Raw genomic sequence first — 19,344 nt, forward strand, 5'->3', positions numbered from 1 at the left:
TTGCACCGCAGGGGTGTAGTCGAGTTGTTTTGTGTGATCTTCCCTCCTTCCCTTGAGTATCTGTAACGCTCACCTGATTCCCACGGAGGCGCTGGTCTTGGCAGGAAGGTGTCTGCGACTCAAAGTGATGTGCAGGACTCGATTGGCTTCTGGGGTCGAACCTCTTCTCACTGTGTGTCGAACTCGAAGGGTGAGGTTTCTGCAGGTGAAAGAATATGGGGGTTAAGGGTCTGGGTTGTTGAATGTCCCTCCCTCCCTCTCTCTCTCCCTCTCTTCCTAGCTTCTCCGTAGAGCCCCCAGGTCAACGTGCTCACCTTAGATAGGTGAATGCTGGACTCTCCATCTGCGTCTGGTGCAGGGTGCCGTTGCCAGTTCCTTCACTGGTGAAACATAGGCCTCTTGAACTCAGAGGATCGTTACCGTCAACTGCACGAGCGGTGAGTTTCGGGACACCTTTTTAGTCTTTATAGTCTTTAGGTGCGTGGCACGTTAATATTGAACAGGACTCTGTATAATGCTTTTCCCTTTTTGTCTTGCAGGACTCTGGAGATGGAAGATGGAGTGAAGCGCCTGGAAATGAGTAAGTAAATGCAAGCGCTCAAACTGTCTTTTTCCCTTGCTGCTTAGTTCGTGCTGAAGAGACGCCGGAGTATTTGCAGGCGTTCTATTGTGACGAGCGCGATGGGCGTAAGCAAATACCTGTCTAATGTGTCTTCTTTTGTTTTCACAGGCGGCGATGCAGCGTGAAGAAATCCGGAATTCGCGGAGTGCCGGTAAGTAATAACAATGCTTTTGTCTTCACAGGCGGAGGTGCAGCGTGAAGAAATGGCTGCAGCCGATGAATCAGGTGAGTAAGCACTGCGTGTAAAGGTTGCCTTGCTAACCTGTTTCTTGTCTTTGCAGGTGCTGTTGTTGACTGGATACAGGAATGGTAAGTATAATTCTTGCAGGTTCAGGATCGAAAGAAGAAAGGCTGGAACAGACTCGGTGAGCGTTCTGCTGCAGATGCAGAATAACGCGAAGCACGTTTCATCTATCGGGTGTCGTTTATATAGCCTTGGAGTGATGAGGAGTCTTCCTCCACGGCCCCGCCTAGGTAAGAAAAGAGTTCCAGTTCCAGTGCTGTATCCAGGGAGTGGAGCTTGCCCCACCCAGGTAAGAAAGTAGTGCCTGTTCACAGAGGACTTCTAAGTGGCTGGTAAGTAAGCAGCATGGTCTGCTGCAGGTAAGTCCACCCAAGCATCTTCATACATAATATGAGCCCGGCGCTTCCAGTGCCGGGACCGATGACTTTGATAAGCCTGGTGCCACCGGCGCCAGGACAAGGTCCAAAAGGTCCCAGTGGGGACCGGCCGGTGCCTAAGATAACGGTTAGGGGCCTGCTTCCAAGGATTTTGGGCTGTTCCTGACTCCTTGGAAGCAGTGATCATGACAGTATCTTAGGATCGTTTGCCTATTGCAGAAGTTTAAGATTTTCACAATTATTGGGCGTGGCTACGATCCTGGTGGGGGCTGTTTCTGCAGAGAGTCAGTTCAACAGAGAATCCCTAAGTGAGTTTCACCGGCCCCTATTTCCTGTAGGAGTAGGGTCTCCACTAAGTCGGTTGGATTCGGCCCCTCCTTGTCCTCTGGTACACCTAATATGCGTATGTTGCTGCGGCGGGCACGCCCTTCCACATCTTCCGAACGCGCTTCCAGTTGGGCTATTCTTATTTCGAGCTTCTGGACCTTCGCCTGCAGCTCCGAAGTATTTTCAACAGTGCTTTGCAGGCTCGTCTCCGCCGTGGTCACCCTTTCTGTCAGTTTACGGGCGTCTTGAAGCATCAGGTGCGAATCTGACTTGACCTCTATTTTCGCTTCAATGAATGACCTGTGCGCCGCTATGGCCTGAAGGACTTGTGTGTCTTGTGGTGCCTCATTGGGGGGAGGTGCTTTGTCCCCTGCGGCGGCTCCATTTTGCGGCTGTTTGGGCCTCGTTGTCGCAAATGAGTCCATTATCGATGTCTTGGTTTTGTTTTGGGGGGGGACATCTCTTTTGTGACCTAGCACATTGCCATGTTGGTGGTGTCCTCGGAGGGGCTCGCAGTAGCCTAGCAGATACTTTTGCTGTGGTGGTTCTCAGTGGGGCATCGCCCCGTTCTTAACGGGCTTAGGCGTTTGTGCACAGCGCGGCAATGGTGTTGTCCCGGCAGCGCTCTCCAGAGCCCTGTCTGCTATGGGAGTCAGCCCTAGAGTAGTGGCTCACTCAGCGCGTCTCAGCCCCGTTTACGTGTCCTGGTTTGTGTCCAGTCATCCCCCTATTCAAGGTTCGTAAGGGAATGTAGACTCCGGTGCCACACGCGCAGCAGCAAGTGACTAGCATTTCACTCCAGCAGGCTCACTCAGTAACGCTACAGCAGCGCGCGTCTAGACATGCGCACTCGCAGGGCAGTACAGGGTACACTACCCGCGACGCGCATGCCCAGTACAGCCGTATACAGTTCGGCTTTCCTCTTGGTTCTCTCTAGTGTACGCGGTGCTTCACTCGCAAGCTACATACGCGACTTCGCTCGCTAACCAGCAGAGAGCTTGGGATTCGTATTCAAGGTAAACAGACCCCCTATCCCTGCACCCAAGTTCATATCTTATGAGCTTTTCACGGGCACTTATCTCTCGTTCTTTTCAACAGCCCAACACTATAATAACGCATGGATACATCTTAGCCACCATTCCAGACGGGTCGGTAATCTCACGAACACTAGCTGCTCAACCGGCATCCCACGTCTCTCATGTGAGCTTCTACACTAAAGTCTATCTGCAAGGTGAGAGCCCGCCTTATTTAATGTCACCATGGTCCAGCTTGGTACATTCATAACTGGTTATTTACCCAATACTGTGTTTTTTGTTTTTTATTCCTGCAGCACCTCACAGTCTGCAGCCATCGTTTAAAAGCCCTAACCCTTTGCGCACCTCACGCTACTTTGGTGCTACAAGCAAGCTCCAAATACATGCAGCATTGCAGCCCCTAAGGTCAGTCCCCCCCCCCCCCCCCCCCCCCCCCCCCCCCCCTTTTTTACTCCCTTGCAGCCTGATTTGATTGTGGTGTACCAAAGTCTTGGAATAGACTCTGTATTGTGTTTTTAAACAGTTTTTAAACTCTCAATTCAGACACTAATAGTGTCCTTATATCTCTACCCTAGGGAGACCTACCCCAGGCCCAAGATGAAGGCATTCTGCCGAAACGTCCTAAGGACCAACACTTAGATTTCTCTCTTGGTCCCAACATCCTTTTGATCCACTTCTAGACGTCGACCATGTATGAGGTCACCCTTCAGCCTGGCTATAGACAACAAAGAGTTTTCGCATCTTTTGCTTCTGCTTGGATTGTCTTGTATTGAATACACATTAATCACTGGTCACAAAAGGTGGTGGTTACACAGTGCTCTTTATAGCATTATCTAGTTTTATCATTGAATTTTTTCTTTTGCAATTTACCTTGTAATAATTGTGTAAGGGCAAGGCTAAGACTGAGAATTAACCTCCCTGCACACTTAGTCTTTGTGAAGAATTTATTTGCAATTTTTTCTGTTATCTCTACAAATACCTCTCTTTCAATACTAATGATGCATGACTATTAAATGCATCAAGCAGCAAAATCAAATTAAAAGCTGTCTGAAGTATATCTATTCCTGTCTGAATTCCTCATTGTACATCTTCACATTCAATGCGTTTTTGTATTCTCTGGGACACAATAGAATTTAACAAGGCCTACTACAATCAATAAGTAGTCCCCCTAAATGTTACATGTCAGAACAGACCCCAATTGTTAACCAAGTGCCCTGTGGGCTTGGCAGGGTCTGATGTTGCTGCAGTGTGCTAGGCTCCGGCACCCGTGTCTCAGGTCGGGTTTGCGTGTTGGGGTGGGGGGGGGGGGTGGAGTCACTGGCCTCCCTGTTGGTTACTTGTCTGTGGGGACCTACTTGCAGGGTTTGATGAAGGTGCAGAGAATAGTTGGTCTCACTATTCCAATCGGTCGAAGCGTCTTCGCAGACCTTATATGGCGACCAGATGCAGAGGGGTCCCACGGGACGACTGGCTCAGGGTGCCAAACCTTCCAGCGGCCCACCAGCGGTTCCTCGACTTGGCTTCTTAGTCTCAGAATACTTGGATTCCATCCTTCGTTCAGTGAACACTCTAGCGATCGACATGGTATGGGTGTTTGGGGCCTCCTCTTAGCCAGAATCTCATTCTCGTCAGAACTAAGAGGACCCAATGGGAGATCTAATCACATACAGGCAAACCATACATGGACCAATCATGGACCACAGCGGTCCCAGGCCTTCACAGCACTCCAGACTCTCTTGCATCCAGGATCTGTTTTGGAACCAGATGCTCCAGCCCACATCCTGGAGGCGCACACAAGGCATGCAGAAGCCAGCGAAAGCTTGCTGTTTTTTGTGGGAGAATGCATGCACAAATAAGGACTGACCCGGATTGGCTCGACCTGGGGAAGGTGAAGGGGCCAGATGGCCGAAGGACAGGACAAAGAATCTCGTGGCATGGCCATTTTGGAGCCAAGCCACCTATTTGTGCCAAACGCTGTAATCGCGGTTTATCTGGCAGGAAAGGGTTAAAAATATTTGAAATAAGATGCCACCAGCCCTTTTCAAGGCACATCTGCACTCCTAACAAAATCCTTAGAGAGAATCTAGGGCGTTTGGAAATGACTAATAGACCCAAGTGTACTGTACTGGAAGGTACATAGTACACTTGTTACATGTTGCAGGAAAGTTGTTACATTAGAAAGGACTAAGGGAAACAAAATCTCCCATTACTGACTGCTTAAGGGCATGTCCGTTTCCCCATAAGAAGTGAGTGAAAAGCCCAGAGGAGTGCAGCAGAAGGCTAGGCTCCTCTGGTAGTCAGACTTTGGTGTTAAACATCAGCAAAAATTTGGGGGGGGGCGTGGGGGTTCACAACTGGAGGGAAAATTACACCTAAATGGGAATCTTTCCTAGCACTAATCTTCTGTAATCTCAACTCTCCGTTGTTCCTCCTCCTGAGACCCAATGGTGGGTGATCAGTGCTCAGTGGGGTCACTGGTTGCTCAATGTTTCACGGGCTCACAGTGCTAATGGTGCATCTATTGTAGCAGTGTAGCTGAATATTGCTGTTTTCCACATCAACCACTTCCCTGCCATTAATATACGGTGGTCATCTGGTTGGTGGGTGGTCTCCTTGCTATATTCCGGCTCCAATTGCCTCTTGATGGGAGTGGGTTGTTCTACATAAAGGGCTTGAGGTGTGTATAAGCACCCGTTTGGTGTAGGAGGTGCTGTGGGGACTTCAGGTTTTTTGCGAGGGGCACCCGTGGTCTCCCTTGCCCCCGAGTGGTTGCTGCGCAGGCTGCTCCGCCCCTGAGTCAGTTGATTTTAATCCTATTCTTCCTTAGAGGTTGGAGGTGGTGGTAAATGGGATGTTGCAAGGGCTACCTGCTTCCCCCTCTGTTTTACCCCCCCACCCCACACTAAATGGATCTCGCTGCGGGATTGCTTTGTTACTGGGGGATGGCTCAGGTCATTGTCCCATGCACATTGTTATCACCCGCAGGTTTCACCGGGTGCCCATGGGCTGCTGCTCGCCTGCGACAGCCGTTGATTCAGCTTGTTTGCTTTTAATTACGAGCGTGCAGCTGGCTCTTCTGTGGGCCCCCTCTTGTCACCCTATCGCCACTTCTCACCTGGGCCCTGGTTTCTGGGGAAGGGTGTGGGATTTACCTTACCCCCCCCCCCCGATACCGCTGTTAGGGAGTTGGTTCACCTTCTGTAGGTGCCCCTCGCTTCAGATTTCCATATTGCGGTTGTGGACGGGATGCATCGGAGCACCCTCACGAGTACGTGAGGTTTTTCGGTTGTTGGTGCTTTGTCCGACAGAGCACCCCACACATTGTGCAGTTGGCGGGTCCTCGTTGAGTGGCTCTTGGTGCAGTTCTGTGGCCGGTGCTTGTCCGCAAGGTAGATGGAAGTTCCGGCGGTTTCTGCCCCCGTTCAGTGATCACCGCCAAAGGGACATTTTCTCGTATTATAAGGGAGTCACTGCGTTACCGGCTGTGTTGCTACCTGCTGGGACGATGTCCGTCCCTGGCGCCGTTGTTGGTACTGTGGCTGCTCCTCTCAGTCGTATGCAATCCGCTTCAGGACGGAGCGGCTGCCATTTCCTCCACACTTCAAGGCAGCTATTGGGAACGTACACTGGCATGTTTATATGAATGCTAGTATTCAACCGTTTCTTTTCCTGATCATTTCGCTCTGTCCCTTCCTTACTCTGTTAATTGATTTTTGTAGGTTAATGGAGCGTTGAGCTGGCGTAAATTTGTCCGGTTGCCAGGGCTCGCCAGGAGCTTCTAAGGAGCCGTGCCACTCGCGGCAGCTCTAAGCCATGCCCCCTTTTACACACATTTTTGTGGACTTTTGTCACAGGCTGTCTTCGCAGCTGCATTAAGGGACACAAAGGTCACCATTTGCCTAAAATGGTGGCTGTACTTTTTTAAGCCCTGTTCTCAAGAAACGACAAGTCATTGAGCTGCTTTCTTCCTAGTTGGGTGGGGGAGGTCTTGATGGCTTTCTTATTTGGAGGGCTTCCCTTGGAAAGCCTGCGAAGACTGAGTCCCTGAAAGGACAGGAAGTGGGGAAGTGACAACTCCCCTGTTCTTTGTCCTGCAGCGTGCCTACCTGCATCCAGTTTGCACTGGGAGGCTGGCTGTCCCTTTTGGACAACCACACCCCAAGTTTGAACGGTGCATGAACAGTGATTGGTGAACTCTGCCAAAGTTCCTGGATAAATCCGAGGGTCCTGGAGCTGACACTCAGTCGACCACTGGAACCAAGATTCTGACAAAGGACATCTGCAGCCACTTCCAGCAACCCCCCCACACCCCGGCGCCATCTGAGTAACAGCTGCTGTCCTGTCCTCAACCCCTGTACGACAGGTAAGCCCCCAAAAGGACATCTTCCTCCCTTGGTCTGGTGGGCATAACCAGTGCCAGGACTAACTGCATTTTGCGCCCTCCTTGGAAGAGCTGCAACCTTCACTGCCCGTAGTTCATCAATGCCCATGTGCCTGTGCCATTTTGCAGTGCATTATCTTCCAAAGCGCTTTTTTATCTGAAACTCAGTAGGCAAGAACTTTAACGATTGGATCCTGCTAAAGTCCCATCAGCCGAGATGAGGATAGAGAACCAGAGCAAAGTCTACTGCACAATGTTAGGTAAAAATTGGTGTAGTAACACTCTGAGACTACACAACACTTATCTGCTTGGCATTAGGTAACCCACCTTTTGGTATATTGGTAGTGTGACTGAGCAGCCAGGCCTATCTCAAGACGGATAAATGTGAGCTGTAGCAATGAAATTCGAAAATACAAGTAACACTTACGGTTTCAGTTATAAATAGTTATTTATTTAACATCAATTTTTAAACAAGCTTTCTTTAAAAAGGGCAACATATGTAACACTGTAAATATGCTTCAGATTACTTTTTCAGAATCAATCAAGTTAGTAGATACTCTCTGGATATGCGTCTTACACAATTCCTACACTGTGAGGTGACTTCATTCACAAGGACAGTAATGGCATTTATATATCACTAGTTATACTTTGAGGATTCTGAGGTTGCAGAAAGAGGTTGAAGGAAGGAAAAGGTTAAACAGGTTCTCAGTTTATGTGAGGACAAATAAATCTTCCAATGAAATCTAGACAAGCCTTTACTAGCAGTAACAGTCGAAAACGTGTTACCACCTATAGGGACAAACAATAGCAATGTCAATGGGCTAGAAGAGTCTGCAGGGAGCCAGGACATTCAAAGTCAATTGGGACACAGTCTGTGGAGCTGAGGCACTTCTTAGATTTAAAAAAAAGTCTTGCACAAAGTTAGTTTGTAAGTTAGTGTGTAAAAAAATCACTTGTAAGGTACTAGGGAGATTTTTCAGAAATATGCCAATTCCCTCTACCATGCAACTTTTCTCGATTTTGAGGACTTGATTTTTTTTTTCACCTGGAGAGAGAAGAATACCTTCCTGCCCCCCCACCTCCCTTCCCCCAACCACTCTCGTATTTTAAAGTGATTTTGTACTGTTTCTTTTGGTTGTGGAGTCTGACAAACTCCATAGGCATCATCTTTTCCATTGTCACACAGCACCTTCAGTGCAATGACACAGGAAAGTCTTCCAGATTTCCCAAAGGTTTAAATACCTTCTCTGGGATAAACTACTGTTTCCCAGAGCAGTAAAGTGAAATTGTATTTGCTTACATTTGTAACTTTCTAGACCCAGCACACACTAATTTACAATAGAGTGCTGGAGGGGCTACCTAGTATCCACTTTGGTTAGCTTCTCATGTAACATTTTAATGTTACCCTTTCCTCACTGAATGGCTTGTGGCAGTGGTTTACTTTTTACTACCGTTATGGGATTTTACTGCAGACGGTGTTCACAGCCACAGTAAAGCGCCGATTGGTGCCATTTTTATCAAAATGGCCCCAGTCTTTTTTTTTTTCCCCCATTTCTTTGTGGAAAGGTCCTTCTTGCGACTTACTCTGCGCGCCAAACCAGGTTTGGTCCCTTTGTTCTTTTTGTCTTTGATGGGCTTCTCGAGTAAAACTCTCCTCTTCCTCCAGAGTGTCCGGCGGGGGCAGGGGGCAGAAAGTGACAGAGGTGCCCGAAACTCCCTGCATTCTGTAGTGATTGGCTGGCTGACTGTCCGGCAAGGACAGCCACCCTGCTCGGTGACCGACAGGCTGGAATGAATGGGAGAAAGCTGCATAAAAGGTGAGGCTTTTGGCTTGCAAGGCAGAGTCGACCACTGGAGCGAAGGAACTGAAGAACTTGAAGAGGACGCCTGCTGCAACTCCTGGACTGTTGGTTTGCCTGGTGAAGCCCTGCTGCTGTGCTAAAACTCCAAATTCGTATCGCCAGAGATGCTCCTGCGAGGAGGACTTCTCCCTTTGAGTTGGTGGGACCAATCGGCTCCAAAGTAAGCCACCTGGACATCCTCTCGGAGCAAGTTGAATTTCTACAGAGTTGCTGCTGGAAACCGAATAGCTAGGGAGAGGAACGCCAGTTTGTGTGCGTTGCTTTTAAGATGGCCAAGAGCTCCAGGAAGATCCTCCGGCCTCCCGGGAAGCAGGAATGACCGAGCCTGAGCCCCCTCAAGAGTGTGGGACCCCAGACGCAAGGAAAGCCCATCTCGACAGCCAGGAACAGCGGTGTTGCTATTTGCGCTAGACACGAGGAGCTGAAACACTGAACATCCACTTGTTTGAAGTTTGCTGGTTGCGAGCAGTGACCATCCAATTGCAGTGCAGGAGTCCCCAGAAGTCCTCACTCCTGTCCCCACGACTGAGGCCCAGGAACAGTGAGATCTGCACAGGAACAGAAGTCCTCTGCTGCACTTTTTCTTCAATACAAAGGTACTGAAAAGTCTGAGAGAACTTATCTCTTGTAGAGTTGCTTGCATCTTCTACCCCTCACGTCTAACAGCTTGTGGGCCTACATTGATTCTTCTTTTTCTTCAAAGACTTTAAGACATTGTGCAAAGACTTTTCTTACTTAGCTGCCAAGAAGTGCTTCAGCTCATATAGACGTTTGCCCATTGACTTTGGCTTAGCCTATTCCACTGAATGACTCTTATTTGGGGATCTGAAAGTATTTGCCTGCTTGAAAGTATTTGTGATCTCTTGCATGTTCTAATAACCTTTTCCTTTGACCTCTTCATAAGCTATTCTAAATGCAACAATGATCTATTAATCCTGTGGCACAATAGTAACCTGTGCGAATTGGGGTAACTCAGACCACGGCCCAAATGGGAGGAGGCTGCAATCGCACAAATCGGGGATGTCTTGATAGATGGGGAAATCGCCTCCTTTGTAGCATTGCAGCAGAAATTCCACCTTCCAGCAACCGAACGCTATCACCATACTCAACTGATCCACGCCCTACGAACGCACATCCGGTTGGACCCCGCTATTCCCGAGTACACACCCATAGAACGCAATATGCTCCCAACACATATCCCTACTAGAGTCACTTGTATATTATATAATGCCATGTCCTCCTTTGCTACTCCGGAACTTCCTCGTCTTGAATCTAAATGGGAGGATGATGTGGGAGCCATAGACCCGGAGGACTGGATCCAGATCCTAATGCATTCCAGGGAGATTGCTATCACCTCCAGACTCTGCTTGGTCCAACTAAAAATCCTCCACAGAATATACTACCCAAGAACTATGATGCATGGCTGGAAACGAGCCCCAAACCCGAACTGCCTCCGATGTGGGGGAGAGGTTGGTACATTCATACACATCCTCTGGGAATGTCCGCGGATCCAGACTTTCTGGGGGAATTGCTGCAATGAACTATCCAGGGTGCTAGGCCGCAATATAACCATGGACCTGAAGGTGGTGGTGTTGGGCTCTCCCGATGAGAACACTACTGATAAATTGGAAGGACTGCTCCTATCCACGGCTGCAGGACTGATGAAGCAGAACATTGCACAAAAATGCGGAGCCCCAGAGTCCCCAACACTGGAACAATGGGCAGACGATATGGACACACTTGCAATGTTGGAGCACAGAGTTTATAAAGCAAGAGGCTGCCCGACCAAAGCTTCTAAGATTTGGGACAAATGGTTGGAGAGCGAACCCCAGTAACTTCATGACGCACTAAGACACTAGACTGAACTGTAGATGGAATGGGCGACAAATGGAGATCATTTGACTCTTATCATGCCTTCACTTACTGATTCGTTCCTTGAATGCGTATGTTTTGATCTTGTTTTTCTTTTGGTTTTCGTTGATTGTTTAAATTCAATAAAATGCAATATAAAAACCATGATCTATTAATGTCCCCAGCACCCTAGCAATTGAAGTCACCTGGGGGTGTAGGTTGTGTCTGTGGGCCATCCCAAAAAAGTACTTACTGATTTAGAAACTTAAGAGTGTATTTTGTGAAGAATATTTGAGTGTTACTATTATATTGCCCCCTTCTGAAGACGGCTTACTCTGACTGACAAATTAATAATTGTTTATTCAAGAAACCTTGTGTATGTGTTTATTTGGATACTTGTCACTGTGAATCTGTAACTCCCCTACAGCTTGCATTGACCCCTCTTGAGATAAGCCTGGCTGCTCAATCGTGCTACTAACCTGTGTAGTACAGATTATACGAAAGGTTGGGTTCCTATTGCCAGGAGGTCAGGGTTGTTGCAGTGTACCCAAAGGGTACTGCATACAATCTTGCCTAACATAGGGTCACAAGCCTGTGAAAAGCAGAGTTGGAATCGACTCTAAAGGTAAGCCACTGCAAGTTTAACTTAGAAAAGCACAGCCCAGGAACTGAGGTAAATACCCAAGTCTAAACAGTACCTCTGGTTTGAAGAAGAGTGGTTCAGCTGTATTCTGTCGTGTTGCAGCGATGCTGACCCTGGGTTCCAGAGCCTCAGTCGTGGGAACGAGAGGGAGGACGTCTGGAGGGCTCCTGTGGGGGCAATTTGAGATCGTTGGCAGCTATGGGCTCTTTTTGGTTCAGCAGCACTTTGCAGTTGCAATTGCCAGACAACACTGGGTGCTCCGGGAACGCAGCGCGGCATTCGCAGTGAGCACACTCTCCATGTCGCGGTTAAGGTGAATCTGCCCCTGCGGCTCACAAGTGCTCTGCAACCAGCTGACCACGCATCCGGGAGTACACTCTGAAGCGGATCCCGCTCCGTTCCACAAGCGCTTTCTAAAGATCTACATCTGCACTGATGGGCCATCTCGAATGCATGGCAACCTAGCAATGGCAAGGACATGTGCTCTCAGTCATCTCAAACACGGCCCAAAGCGAAGCTGACCATTTCTAACCTGGCACCTGAGACTAATGAGGCAGCAACCCTGAAAATCACTGACCTTTTCTTCTTCACTTGCAAGCTCGAGGAGGTAGGACCTGGGGGGTCGAAATTGTTTCTTTGTACTGCCTTGGGAGACCTCCAACTGGCGAGTCAACATCCCAATGCAGCCCTAGCCACAGGCACCCGGCCTCCACATTGATATTGCCTAGCGGAGCACATCTGAAAAGACACAAACGCATACTCCGGGACAGCCTCCATCTGACCCCTTTTTTTCACTGCGACTTGTACTGGATCTCCCCGCCCCCACCACCCCCTGCCCCCAAGGGCATATCAAGACAACAAAGTTGAAGGGGCAGGGGGAAGGGGAGGAGGATTGGTGGCCAGCGCCCAGCACAAAAAAGGTTAGAGAAACACGGGCAACAACCCCCTACTCATTACGACTTGGGCAGCTCCACATTGGGGAACGAAAACATACCCCACAACATACTGATAAGACGGCGTCCAGGACACCTCGCCAATCGTATTCTCTGCCAGCACAAACACTACCCAAAGCTCTGAGGAGCTCCAGACAAAACCAACTGTGGCGTAACAAAAATAAAGAAAATAATGGCATACGATCTCAGAGGAGAAGAGACAGCGGCACTGGTAATCGGAGTACTGGCAACTACAACAGAGCTGCGCAAATTCAACTCCATAGAATGTAGCCCCGAGAGACAAAGGGAACAGTCACCTTCCTTCATACGTACCTGCGGCAACCTCTCTCCAGGACGTGGCCTTTTTCAGCAAACAATCCACCCACTTAGTTACAGTAGGTTCTCCACATCCTCTTGAAAAGCTGGACCTGTCCACTTTTGCTAAACTGAGAACATTCAGCCGTGCTCACACCAACATGGAGCTGGACCAGGTTCAAAGTTCTTCAGCGATCCCTGGCAACAACCTCGAAAGCGCCACCAAATCAGACATACGACTCTTGCTTGGCGAGATTCGGTTGATCAAAACCAGCCTCAGGGAAACCGCCTTGGATCTGCAGACAAGAATGGATAAAGTAGAGTATTGGATGGAAGCGGTAGAAAGCAACCAGCAGTCGGTGGACATAACGGCAATGCAGTATGAGGCAAGGTTACGGGACCTAGAGCAAAAAGAACGTGACATCGAGCTCAAGATGGACGACCTTGAAAACCAGGAGTGGAGGACGAACATCTGCATTCTAAGCCTCACCGAGAAGCAAGGGGAAACTCCTTCCGGCTTAGAAAACAAAGTCAAAGCCATGATGTGGTCCTTATTCGGCAACACAAACTCTCCCACCCCCCCCCCCCACTTCCCCCAACCTCAGCTGGAATTTGATAGGGTTCACAGAGCTGGAGGCCCTCCGCGGGGCCCACGGTCTGTCATTATAAAATGCCACTATTACACGCAGTGACCGGTAATCTTGCAAAAGGCACGGGAAAAGGAACCAATGGAATTTGAAGGCTCCAGTGTGAAGTTTTATCAGGATCTCTCTGTGGTGACTCTGACAAAAAGAAGAGGGTGTCGCCCCCTTACCACGTGGCTCCAAGAACGAGGAACCCGCTACCGATGGGGCCAGCCTTTTTCCTTGTCCTTCGAGTACGGAGGTGAGGACTACATACTCGCCTCAATCGAGGAAGCCAAAAGAGCTTTCGTCCATCTTCAAGCAACAGGCCCAGAGGCTCCTTACAAGAAACTATGCCCAAATCCCCAAGACGATGCCGGGTGCCAGCAAAGTGGAAATACAAGTGACTCAACACACCATGAAATGGATGGTACCTTAAACTTTTTCTTGCTTATCTCCTGGTTTCCTTTCAGTTGCCTAAACATTCAGAGATGTTTCGAAAAGAGCTACATAATGCTTCCAGAACTCAAAGGTTCCCGTCCTATTAGGGAGCGTAAAAATAATCCCAGCTCTCTGCCAGGGACAGCCCACTCTAATGGTCCATGGCAAGGAGGTTGGGACATGAAACGGGGAAAAAGAAATGTTAATGTCGTGGCTTTATTACAGAAAGTTGTTCTCCCTGTTCAGTTTCTATAATGTGTTCAGTTTTGATCATATGCCTGGAGCGGGGCCCTTCTTTTTCTAGGGTGTCTTTCTTTGGGAAATGCCGACTCCGGTAGTTCCCAATGGGAAGGGGGAGGGAGGGAAAGGAAATCACTCATCCAGGAATCAATACCTACAACCTCGCACCATTGTGACAAAAAAGTATTCATATTACTCGCACAACAACTCTCCACACAAATATCCAAGAGGCACCTGCAAATGACACAAGGCTCTATGGTTCCACACTTGTAGCACACACACCGGTATGGCAATGCATGACAGTAGTCTTCGAGTCTCTCCGTAAAGGGTCTCAATTTGCCTCAAACAATCAATGCTAGCCTGTCAATTCAAGCTCTCAAAATTGGACGTACTGTTTGTGCAGGAAACTAAATATACCCAGATCTGGTACAAAGGGACACCCAAGATAGATACGTCGCACTGTAGGGAAAATTAAAGTCACGCATAGATAGTCTTTGCTCTGCCTGCGCCCCTAATCAAGACCAATCACGTTACTTTGTATCCCTATTCAACTTCTTGGGAGGATGGCGAGGGGGCACACGTCTGTGGGGGATATTTTAACATAGTGGCGGAACCCGAATGGGATTTGAACTCGGTGCGACAGAATGCCCACCCGCCCAGTAGCTTGCAGGGAGACGGATTCTTAAGTCAACGAAGAGAGCATCACCTGATAGATTCCTGCCGCATAGCCCACCCAGGGGAGAAGGCTTTCACTTTCTACCCCCCCCCCACCCACCAATATTGTCGTATAGACTATTAGTGGGAGCTGAATGTGAAAACGCTGTGCTCAGCGCTTCCGTAGAAATCGTTGCCTGGTCTTACCATGAGCTATGCACTCTAGATCTAGGACCCTCCCACGCAGTAGAACGGAGATGGATCTGCAACGATTTCCTATGTAGGGACCCAGTGTTCAAAGAAACTCTGACTCCATAAACGAATACTTCGAGGCGAATAACGTAGGTGGGATGTCTCTAAACACGCTTTGGGAGGCAGGGAAAGCCAGGATAAGGGTTATTTTACTAGCTGAAGGGGCTTTAAAAAAGAGAATTATGCTAAAAAGGGAGAAGGAACTTAAGCTGAGATCTCCCAACAGGAACGGGACCTCTGCAAACACCCAGCACAAACAGACGCCATCATAGATCAGTTCAAAGGGCTTAGGGAAGAGTTAAAGGACATTTGGAATGGCAAAGCACTCGCACAACTGAAATATCTCAAACTAACATTCTTTGAAAAAGGCGACAAAGCCCACATAATGCTCGCCAACTGTTAACGCAGACAGAGAGCGGACAGGGCAGTATATAAAATCATTGGCGAACATGGTGTACCACTCACTGACCCCCATGAAATTGCAAAACGCTTCTTGAGATACTACACTACGTTGTACTCAGTAGAGGGAGAAAGCACATCCCCAGACATTGAGGAATACCTAGTGATCTCCCATGACCTCCTATAACACGAGCGCATTTTGATATGCTAAACAGCCCAATTGCCACCATAGAGGTCCAGGGAGCCTTTTTCAATCAGGCTCAGCACCAGGGCAAGATGGCTACACGCCAGTCTTTTATAAAAACGAACAGTAACACCCTCACCCCTTTTCTCACTAAATTATTCAATTCTAATAACAGGACAGACCCCTCGATCATTTACTGATCGATAATAGTGATCCCCAAAGACGGAAAGGACGCGTTAGAATGTTCATCGTACCGCCCGATCTCACTCATCAATGTGGTTGCAAAGATCTACTCCAGTATCCTAGCTGCCCGCCTAGCTCAAGACCTTCCTCAACAAGTTCACACTGAGCATGTTGGATACGTGAAAGGTAGGCAGGGAGCTGATAATATCCGAAAGTCCCTGGACCTTATGGCTGTCCCTAATGATGCTGAAGACTGTCCCATTTTGTTTTGACTCGACTCTGAGAAATCGTTTGATTGCGTTGAATGGCCTTTCTTGCAAGCAGTGATCGAAGTGGTCAGGCTTGGGAGAAACCTGGATCCAGGGAGCAAAGCATTGTACCGCACTGCCAGTGCTAAAGTTTCAATCAACGGCATTGCCTCAAGTTCCTTCTCTCTGACACGGGGTACGAGGCAAGGCTGCCCGCTCTCCCCCTTATTATATGCCATAGTGATCGAACCCTTTGTCCAGGCGATCCCATCTAACCCTTTAATCCATGGGATGACACGGGGAAGCAAGGAATACAAGATAGCTATGTTTGCAGACGCATCCTGTTGTACCTCACCCAGCCGTTAGTCTGTCCCCGACCTCGATGATGTGAAAAATTATGGAGCACTATCTGGATTTCCGGCGAATCTACAAAAGACAATAGCAGTTCCTTTGAAACCAGACGCCGGCCCCCACCCCCAACACTTAGTCGCAAGATGGGACTTTCGAGTGCAAACCCACGCTATTCGATACTTGGGAGTGGAAATCACAGTCCCCCTTACAAACATTTTTGATGCAAATTACGTCCCTCCTGTGGAACAATATCAAACGATCTAAACGGATCACCCAATCTGCCTTTCTCCTGGGCAGCGCAATTCACCTCCATAAAAATGAACATCCTGCCCAGATTTCTATTTCTTTTCCAATCTGTTTGTCCCTGATCCCTTCATCGCAGAGGTCAAATGAACACATATGGCATTCCTATGGGCACACAAGAAACCCAGAGTCCCGTACACAACACTCCTCCTACCCAAGGAGGTGGGGGGGCATGGGATAACCAGATCTGTTGGAATATTATAGAGCCTCCCAACTTAGGATCCTTCCAGATCACTTAAGGGACAATCCCAAAAAGCAGTGGGTGGCCCTGGAGAATGCTTCCTTTACACCAGTCACGATGGGAGAATGGCTGTGGGTCCCACTATCTGCCATGCCTCAAAGAATACCCGGTCCAAACAGTGTTCTGGTCATTGTGGTGTCTCTCCCGCTCCATGATGGGAGTCGCAACGTGGCCGTCCCCACTCAGTTGTATCTGGTCTCCCCCCCATACCCAATCAGCTGAATGAGGTCCTTCACTTTCAGCCCTGGTACTAGGCAGGACTAGTGAGAGCTGGGCAAATGCGGAAAAAAGGATCCTACATTTCCGAGGGTGAATTAAAGGAGGCTCTGCAGTGTCGTGATTCCCCCCTTGCTATACCTCAAACTGCAAAGCATCCTCACGGACCCACGCTGGGACCACTCCCTCCAACACCCCCACACCATTCGAATAAATCCTCAGCGTACCTCAAACCACTGAAGGCCTGATAGCCCTTCTATACAAGGCACTGATCACCAGGGGTCACCTTACACGCCCCACATCTGAAACTAAATGGGATACAGATTTGGAGATGGTAGACTAACCAGATGTGTGGACAGCCATACATGGGGCCGTATGGAGCTCATCGATATCCGTGCAGTGTAAATAAATGCACAACGTACGCTTGCTGACAAGATGTATAACCCCCCCCCCCCCCCCCTCGTCCCCCAAAGAGTATCCAAATTGTTCCCAGGGACATCCCCCCCTACTGCTGGAGAGATTGCGGGGAGATTTGTGATTATTGGCACCAGTAGTGGGAATGCAGGAAAGTCCAGGCATATTGGAAGGGAGTTCTAGGGTGGATCCATGCAATAGCTGGGATTACTAGAGCACCCACACCATTGCTGGTGCTGTTTGGGGTAGAATCTGATGGAGAGGATTCATAAACAACACTCGCGCACATGCCCCGAAACTTGCTACTTGCCGCAAGAGTGTGCCTAACAATTAAATGGAAATGTGCTGCCCTTCCCCCGAAAAGAGAATGGCTAACCATAGCGCACTCAATTTATGAAATTGTATTGTTTGTTTATAGAGCGCACCTGGCCGTTCAGCAACTGGGCGCTTGCAAAAATAAAAACTTGGGTTACAGGTACATAAATGTTACATTTCTTATTTTGCAGGATCATATATCAAGCATTCCTTATGTTACAAAGTCAGAAGACTTACATGTAGGATATGTTCCAGTTTCAAGTATTTTACAGTAAATGTAGAGAGTATTTGGTACAGCTGAGGCATTTAGCAGTCGTTGGTGTGAAGCCAGAGTTTGACGTTCGCTTTGAACACATGGAAGGAGGGGGTGGCTCTGAGTGCGTCTGGGATGGAGTTCCAGAGCTGAGCTGCTAGAACTGGGAAGCTGGACCCACCAGTTCTTTTCAGTTTAAAGTTGGGGATTTTGATTTTGTTTGAGAGGGCCTTTCTGATGGGTCGTCCGGACGTGTGCTTTGTGAATTTTTCTGTGAGGTATGCAGGTGCTTTGTTGTTCAGACAATTGTGTGTAATGTTCAGAGTTTTAAATTTGATACGGTCATTGATGGCCAGCCAGTTGACGGTTCTTCTATGGACATATGTGTTGCCCTTTGGGAATACCTAGGGCTGTTCTAAGGGCATTGTTCTGTAGGGTTTGGAGTTTGTTAATGTTATGTTTACTAGTGCCTAGATACAGTGCATTACAGTAGTCTAATTTGGAGAGGATGAGGGCTCGCGCTGTGGTGGTGCAGCTATCTGTGGAAAGGTATGGTTTATGTGCGTGAATTAGTTTACAGGTGTAACTGGTTGCTGAGGCTGTGGCATTTACTTGCTTGTCGAGGGTAAGAGCTGAGTCGAAGTAGAATCCTAAGGTTTTAACTTCCTTGGCTACCTTAATTTTGATACCATCAATCGTGATGGAGTTGTACAGATAGGGTAATTTGTTAAGTTTACTGATGGATCTGATGATTAATAGCTCGGTCTTGTCGTCAAGACATAGGCCGTGTGTGGCCATCCAGGTTTGGATGATTTCGTAGATTTGATTTATGAGGCTGGTGTCCTGATCATAGTCCCCCTGGATTGGGATAAGGATCTGGGGATCATCAGCATAGTTGGTATATGAGACCCATAGTTTGTCCAATATGTCAGAGAGGCTTTGTAAAAATATTGTACGAAGTGAGGGAAACGCATGATCCTTGAGGGACTCACAGGTGATGGGGACTGGGTCCGCTGCTGATGTAGGTGAGAAGACTCTTATGGCTCTCTGGTCCAGGAATGAGTTTATCCACGCCGTGGCTTTTGTGGAGAAGTTGGCCGCCGATTTGAGGTGATTACAAAGTACCTTGTGGTCTACCACGTCGAAGGCAGCTGATGGGTCTAGAGATGTTTCCTCTATCTTTACGCGCGTCTAGTTGGTTTTTAAGATCAAGGAGAGCAGTTTCGGTTCCATGTCTTGGTCTAAATCCTGATTGTCTTGTCCCTAGTAGATTATTGATCTCCAGATAAGATTGGATCTGTAGATATGCAGCTTGATCTAAGATTTTGAGGAACAACGGGACAGTTGTTATGGGCCTATAGTTCTTTGGGACATTGGGGTCCAGGTTTGCCTTTTTTAGGAGAGGGAATATCCAGGCATCTTTAAGGTTGGTTGGCACG

General features: G+C 48.4%; 1 protein-coding gene across 2 annotated transcripts in view; it reads left to right on the forward strand.

Moving 5' to 3' along the window:
• Positions 1-19,344, forward strand: part of LOC138497449 (transcription initiation factor TFIID subunit 4B-like) — a 927,656-nt gene that overhangs the window by 246,077 nt on the left and 662,235 nt on the right. The window lies entirely within an intron of this gene.

This window comes from Ambystoma mexicanum, chromosome 5q (assembly GCF_040938575.1).
Source record: "Ambystoma mexicanum isolate Mex_15411 chromosome 5q, UKY_AmexF1_1, whole genome shotgun sequence".
Taxonomy (NCBI): domain Eukaryota; kingdom Metazoa; phylum Chordata; class Amphibia; order Caudata; family Ambystomatidae; genus Ambystoma; species Ambystoma mexicanum.